We start from the raw sequence: 7,948 nt of genomic DNA, 5'->3' as shown, positions 1-7,948 counted from the left end.
AGCAGCACCCCATAACTGAACCCTCTGCCCAGCCCATGTCTTCCAGATCAGCCCCCTCCTCCCTCTTAGAGGTCACCACCACCCTGATTTTTAAGGTCATCCCATTCTCAATGTTCTTTTTACACGTTTACTACCTATATGTATATCATCTTAATATAGTTGAGTTTTGTCTACATTTTTTTGAACTTTATATGCATGGAATCATACCATACCTATTCCTTAACGCACTGCTGTATTTGTGAGATTCATCCATGTTGTTTCATGTGTCTGTAATTTATCCATTTTTATTACTGCATGACTGTCTACAACTTATCAACTTATTTATCCATTATACTGTTGACAAAAATTTGTGGTCCCATCTGGGTGCACGATAATTAACAGCACTGCCCCAAGCATGTGAGCACGAGGGTGGACTGGCTAAGTTGGAGGTTTAGGCACTGCACTTTAGGGGTCTCATTTTCTCCCCAGGTATCACCATCCCCACACTACAGTTGAAGAAATGGGCTCAGAGAGGTTAAGTGGCTCACCCAAGGTCACACAGCGATCGAACCCTGCTCTGCCAAGCTGAGCCCCTGCTCCCATCATGCCCTGGGCTCTGGACTCCCCCTGGCTCATCCCAGCCTAGAGTCCCACCCGCCATGGTCCTGCTGAGAATCTGCCTGAGGGCTTGTCAGTCAAGCCTTGGTAGCCACTATGGCTAGCTGGCGCCTCCTTTGTGCATCTACAGAAATCACGAGCATCACCCACACTGAGCCTGGGGCGTCTGCCTGTCCCTGAGCTCCCCTGCCAGCCAGACTGAGCGAGCCTCCCTCAAGGGCAGGGACCGGGAACTGTTGAAGTGATGACTGACATTGGCTGAGCACTAAGTGTGCCCCAGGCACTGTGCTGACCGCCACAGCAGCCCCAAAGGGAGGCATGTATCCTCAGTTTTGAGATGAGGAAACTGAAGTTCAGAGAAGAGTGGGTTGGAGGCTGGCTGGCTGGCTGGATGAGGACATGGATAAACCAGGCTATGAAGCAGGCAGTGCTCTGGACCAGTTGCAGTATCCTTGGGCTGGATGGTCTATGACCTGTGGTCCTTTCAGGCCAGCAGCCAGTCTTTATTCCATGAACATGGTCCCTTCTAGAAATGCCCAAGTGCAAGGCAGACCCTGAAAAGCCCAGGTCCCTCTGGGAAGGCCTGGTGGGTACAGGCTCATGCTAGAGTGATAATAACACTTACAGGTCTTGAGCACCTCCTATGAACTAGTGAAAGACTTTCCACAGGAAATCCTGAGGCTCCACAGGATCTCATTTCACCCTCCCAAGGGCTCGTGTCTCATCTCCGGTCCCCTCCCCCTTTAGAGGGGTCCCCACCTCCTTGGAGGGATTTTTCTTGCTCTATTGGGAATGCAGCTCAGGGGAAAGAACAGTGTCTGGGGTAGAATCCTGCCTCTGCCCACCCTTGTTTCAGGACCCCGGGCAAAGCTCTTCATCTCTCTGAGCCTCAGTTTCCTTTTCTGTAAAATGCGAATGCTCCCAGGGAAATGCAAATCAAAATCGTAAAGAAATACTACTTTGCACACACTGAGAGGGCAAGAATCAAAAAGACAGAGACTAACAAGTGTTGGCAAAGATGTGGAGAAATTGGAACCCTCATACACTGCTGGTAGGATTATAAAGTGATGCAGCCTCTTGGGAAAACAGTCTGGAAGTTTCTCAGAATGTTAAACATAGAGTCACCATATGACCCAGCAATTCTGCTCCTAGGTATATACCCAAGGGAACTGAAAACATATGTCCACACAAAAACTTGTACATGAATACTCACTCATAGCAGTGTTATTCATAAATAACAGCCCCAAAGTGGAAACAACCCAAATATCCATCAACTGATGAATGGATGAATAAAATGTGGTGTGTCCAGACAATGGAATATTATTTGGCAATAAAAAAGAAAGAAGTACTGATAACATGCTATACCGTGGATTATTCTAAGTGATAATCAAAACATTATTCTAAGTGAAAGAAGCCAGATGCAAAAGGTTATGTATTGTAGGATTCCATTTATATGAAATGTCTAGAAGAGAAAAAAATCTATAGAAACAGAAAGCATGGGATTTCCCTGGTGGCACAGTGGTTAAGAATCTGCCTGCCAATGCAGGGGACACGGGTTCGAGCCCTGGTCCGGGAAGGTCCCACATGCCACGGAGCAGCTAAGCCTGTGCACCACAACTACTGAGCCCGCGTGCCACAACTACTGAAGCCCGCATGCCTAGAGCCTGTGCTCCGCAACAAGGGAAGCCACCGCAATGAGAAGACCGTGCACCACAACAAAGAGTAGCAGCCAAAAATAAATAAAATATTTTTAAAAGACTCCTCCCCCTTTAAAAAAAAAAAAAAAAAAAAAGAAAGCAGACTGGTGGTTGCCAGGGCTGGGGGAAAGGAAAATGGGGAGTGACTACTAGAGGGTATGAGGTTCTTTTCCGGGTGATGGAAATGTTCTAAAATTGATCGGGGGTGTTCTAAAATTGATTTACACAACCTGTAAATAAACAAAAAACCAATGAAGTGTTAATATAGTACATTTTACATGGGTGAATTAAATGGCCACAACAGTGAGAGGCCCGTGTACCGCAAAAAATAATAATAATAATAATAATAATACCTTTTATAAAAGTGGGTGTTTGTTTCACTTAACCACATGCCACATATAGACCTATCTCATTTTTGCTGCTAACTGGAGAGCATTTCAGCAGAGGATGCACCCCAATTACCCTCCCCACTTGCCTCCTGATGGACATTTAAGTTATTTCTAATGATTTGCTATTACAGGTAATGATTATCTGAGTATGGCTCTATGAACAGCTTGGCACTCTTGGGGTATTTCAGAGTGTGTGGGAAATCCTTAAACATGGAATTGCTAGCACCAGATAATCTATCAAATTGCTCTCCTCAAGCAACTTTGACTATCTTTCTTAAAAAAAATTTTTTTTCGAATAAGTTAATGTTAAAAGTTCAAAAGAGTATTTATAGAGAATTAAATTCTGTTCCCACCCATCCACCATTTCCCAATTCTTCCAGGAGACAATTACCATTAGGAAGTTCTTAACTCTCCTTCCCGTTAGTGTGTGTGTGTGTGTGTGTGTGTGTGTGTGTGTGTGTTTGTATGTGTTTAAATACCCAGATGATAGTGTGATATACACAGTTCTGCATCTTGCTTTTTCCACCTAACAATCTACCTTGGCGATGGTTCCACATTTTTATTGGCTGTAGAATAGCCCGTTATATGGATGAACCATGATTTATGTAGCCAGTCCCCTAGTGATGAACACTGAGGTTGTTTTCAATCTTGTGCTATCATAAACAATGTTTATTGTGAATTTCCTAGAGTATAAGTCTGTGCATACATGTGCAAATATGTCTGTGGGATAAATATTTAGAAGTTAGAATTGCTGAGTCAAAGAGTTTGTGCATTTTAAGTTTTGGTAAATATTGCGAAATTGATCTCCACAGAAGTTGGACCAACTTACACTCCTGCAAGCTGTGTTTGTGAGAGAGCGACCTGTTTCCTGATTCCCCCACTCTCATGTTTTGATCCTGGTCAATCTGTTGGCTAAAATGGGATCTCATGGTGGTTTCAATTTGCGCTTTTCTTATGAGTGACACTGAGCATCGTTTTGCTTATTTAAGAACTATTTGGGGACTTCCCTGGTGGCGCAGTGGTCGAGCATCCGCCTGCCAATGCAGGGGACATGGGTTTGAACCCTGATCCGGAAAGATCCCACACGCCACAGAGCAACTAAGCCCGTGTGCCACAACTACTGAGCCTGTGCTCTCTAGAGCCTGCGAGCCACAACGACTGAAGCCTGTGCACCACAACTACTGAAGCCCGTTTGCCTAGAGCCCGAGCTCCACAACAAGAGAAGCTACCACAGTGAGAAGCCCGTGCACCGCAAAATGAAGAGTAGCCCCCGCTCGCTGCAACTAGAGAAAGCCCACATGCAGCAACAAAGACCCAACGCAGCCTAAATAAATAAACAAACAAAACAAAACAAGAAAAAGAACTATTTGTACTCCCTTTTCTGTGAACTGACAGCTCATAATCTTTGCCCATTTTTCTGTTGGTTTGTTGGTTGTCATCTTATTGATTTGTAGGAGCTCTTTGTGAGATGAATTGAAATATTTTTCTCAGTCTTTTGTTTGTCATTTGGCTTTGTTTTTGGTGTTTTTTTTTCTCCCAAGTAAATTTTTAAAAATTGTTAAGTATTTTATATATATTAATCTTTTATTTTATCATTTCTGTATTATGTTTCATTTCTATAAATGTAAATTTTACCCTTCAGGGATTTAAATTGCTTCAAAGTATGAGATAAGGTTCCCATTTTATTTTTTTCTAGATGGCTATTGCTTATCTCAACATTATTTTTCCTCCACTGATTTGAAATGTCATCATTATCATATTGCAAACTTCCACATATATACGGACCACTTCTCAACTTTCTTTTCTACCCCCCCAATTCATGGGTCAGTACTATACTGTTTCAATTGTTATGGCTTTATAACATATTTTAGTATATTCTAAGGCTGTTTTCTACTTCCCTTTCTGTTTAATTTTTGTTTCTAGAACTTGCCTGGATTCTTCTTTGCTTTTCCATGTGAACTTTAGAATCAACTTCTCTAGTTAAAAAGAATTTGATTGTTATTGTAGTTGGGATCAGTAAAACTCATAAATTAACATAGCCAGAACTTACATTTTATGACAATGCCTTCCTATTGTAACTCAACACTCCCCTCTCTGATAATGCCCTCTCACTTTGTCTAAGACTTATTTTGTGTGCTTCTAAAAAGAGTACTTAAAAAATAACGGATTTTTGAATGAATAGAAGGATTATATATGGACTGATATGTGTAATACATGTGAAATACAAAAGATGTTAATTGGAGAATCTAGGTGGTGGATATATGGGTGTTCTCCGTATAATTATTTAAACTTTTATGTATGTTTTAAAATTTTTATAATAAGATGTTGAGGGAGAAGAGAGCATTTAGACGTTTCCTTCCTATAGACTTTGCATTTAAAAAAATTAATTCCAAAACACTTGTGTTGCTGCTATTGTGATGTAATATTTTCTTCTGTATGTCTTCTAACTAGATGCAGCTTGCATAAACATGAGTGCTATTAGTTTCTGTATTTTAACTTTTGTATCCAGCCACCTTATTGAATTTTTATTGCTTATAATAGTTTTTCATCTGATTAATGATCTCCCCAAGTAAGATTATCTTTCTCATTTCTTTCCGATCTATATAAGCTTTATTTTATTTTCTCTTGTCTAACAGCATTGGCCAGTTCCTCCAAGATAATGTTAAATTACGGAACTCATAGAGGACATCTTTGCCTTGCTTTTTAGCTTTAATGTGAATGCTTCTCATGTTTCCAATGCTGCCTTTTGAATATACATCTGGAGTCTCCTGTGAATGATTTAGGAGACTCAAGTCTTATTGATGAGACACCCAAACACTTCAATGTGAATGCCCATTTCAAGTTGGCACCATTCAAGCCAGGTTCCAGGAATATGCCCACCCCACTCCTTAAAAAAAAAAAAGGGAAAAAATGACTGCACCATCAGGTACAGCTCTGCAAACCAACGGGTATGGCATTTAGAGGGTGGACTTTGGGGTCTGATAGACATGGGTTCAAATCTCAGCTCTGCCACTTCTGAGTTACGTGGTGTGAGGGCCACCTCCCTTCCCTGAACCTCAAGTGTCTTTGGGGAATTGAAGGGGACACCGTGAAATCAGCATCTAGCACGCTGAGGCTGTTCTCATTCACCAGCGTGGGGGAGGGCAGGGCCTGGGACTCTGCATTGCTAACACAAGAAAGTTTGTAAGCTGGTAGGATATCACATGTGTATAGCAAGTAGTCTGAAAAGACATCCATTAAGCTGAGAGCTGTGGTCACTTCTACGGAGTGGGATAGAAGGGATATATTCCAGTAGGCTGAATATTTGTAAAGGGCAAGTTTTACATCTGTACCTTGAAATGCATACAAATGTTGAAAGAAAACCAACAACCAAGAAACAAAAGTAAATAAAACGGGGGTGGGGGCGGTATGTAAGACGCCAAGGTTGGCAGGAATCCTAGTATGTCTGAGTCCCCTTGACAAGGTCTCTTCCTCCAGTGATGAGAAGTGTTCTCCCTCTGAAGGAAGCCCTTGCTGACCCTACACGGAGCAGACCCTGGAGTCAAGTTCACCCCACTCCTCCTCTACCCTACTCTCCCACCCTCTTCACACTCTTACTTCTTTTTTTGCTTGAGTTAGTCCCGATTTAGTTTAGATATCCACATTCCTTTGAAGCCACTTGTCTCAGTAAAGACCTGCCCACTCCCAGACTCAGTATGTGAATCTCAATTAATCTAAGCTAGGGGCTTTTAATGTAGTCCACAGACCACCCCTACCAAGGGTCTGTGGATGGAATGCATGGGATTCACAATCTTGCATTGGGAAAAAAGAAAAAAAACAACAACTGTGTCTTTCTTTTCATTAAACTCCAACTGAAATTTATCGTTTCCTTCTATTATGAATGTAAGCAACAAACCACAGTATCATTAGCAGTAACTTGTGACTTTGTCACCAATGGAAATCACAAATATTTTCATATCACAAAACAGTTATTACAAGTATCTCAGAACATTGTTTACCTTTATCACTACTTAAAAATTATGGTTGTTATTAGACCTGCCGGTAGATTTTGTTATTTAGTGCACTAATAAAGAAGCAAGTTTATTCCTATTTCGCTTAAAAAATATTTTTTTTGATATAGTTGGTTTCTTTTGTAATCCAGTCATTTTATTCTATGCAATTAAATAGAGTATTCTGGGAAGGGGTCCCTAGGTTTCACCAGACTGCCAAAGGGGCCCATGGCACAGAAAGGGTGAAGAAACCCTGGTCTAAGCCAATGCTGGCAATTCCATTATCCAAGCTGGAGACTACTTAGGAAGTATCATGTGACCTAGTGTGTCACATTCACAATGAGATGCAACGGGACATCTGTTGGAGGGGGAGTGGAGTCCCTCTTGGGAAAGGTTTCTTAAGAGGAGACACAAGGAAGTCATACTTTCTTCCTCTGCTTCTTAGTGTCTGAGCATGTGAGCTGGGAATTTCTTCCACCATCGGGCAGCCATGTGAAGAGCAGCTGATCCACTTGAGATGCAGAAAAGACTGATGGGAGAAGCCTGGGTTTTTGAGGATGTGGTTGATCTGGTGAATTAGCCAGATAGGAAACTCCCTACTTCTAGACTCCTGTTATCAATCAATAAATTCCTTAAGATTTAGGCCGTTGGGTCAGTTTTCTTTTACTTGGAGACAAGAGCACTTTCTCTAATCCACCATGCTATTTTTGTTCCCCCATGTTTTCCACACTTGGTCCTAACAATCAGTGGGGTGACATGGAAAAGAAGTCAGCTCCTTGTTCCATCTGAGTCTTATGATTGGTCAGCTCTTCTTTCCTCGAGGCTGAACATACTCAGGTCCTTCAACTGGACTCACGTGAGATGGTTTTGAGACCTTTTGCTACCACTAACACATATGTCTATCCAGATCACTGGCTCTCAAACTTTAGCATGCATCAGAATCATGCTAATGTTTGTTACCATAGGTGGTTTTTAAAATAAATTTATTTATTATATTTTAAAATTTATTTTTGGCTGTGTTGGGTCTTTGTTGCTGCACGCGGTCTTTCTCTAGTTGCGGCGAGCGGGGGCTACTCTTCGTTGCGGTGTGTGGGTTTCTCATTGTGGTGGCTTCTCATGTTGCGGAGCACGGGCTCTAGGCACGCGAGCTTCAGTAGTTGTGGCTCGCGGCCTCTAGAGCGCAGGCTCGGTAGTTGTGGCGCACGGGCTTAGTTGCTCCGTGGCGTGTGGGATCTTCCCGGACCAGGGCTCGAACCCGTGTCCCCTGCATTGGCAG

The sequence above is a fragment of the Physeter macrocephalus genome, chromosome 14 (assembly GCF_002837175.3).
Source record: "Physeter macrocephalus isolate SW-GA chromosome 14, ASM283717v5, whole genome shotgun sequence".
Taxonomy (NCBI): domain Eukaryota; kingdom Metazoa; phylum Chordata; class Mammalia; order Artiodactyla; family Physeteridae; genus Physeter; species Physeter macrocephalus.
This window is presented reverse-complemented; position numbering follows the sequence as displayed.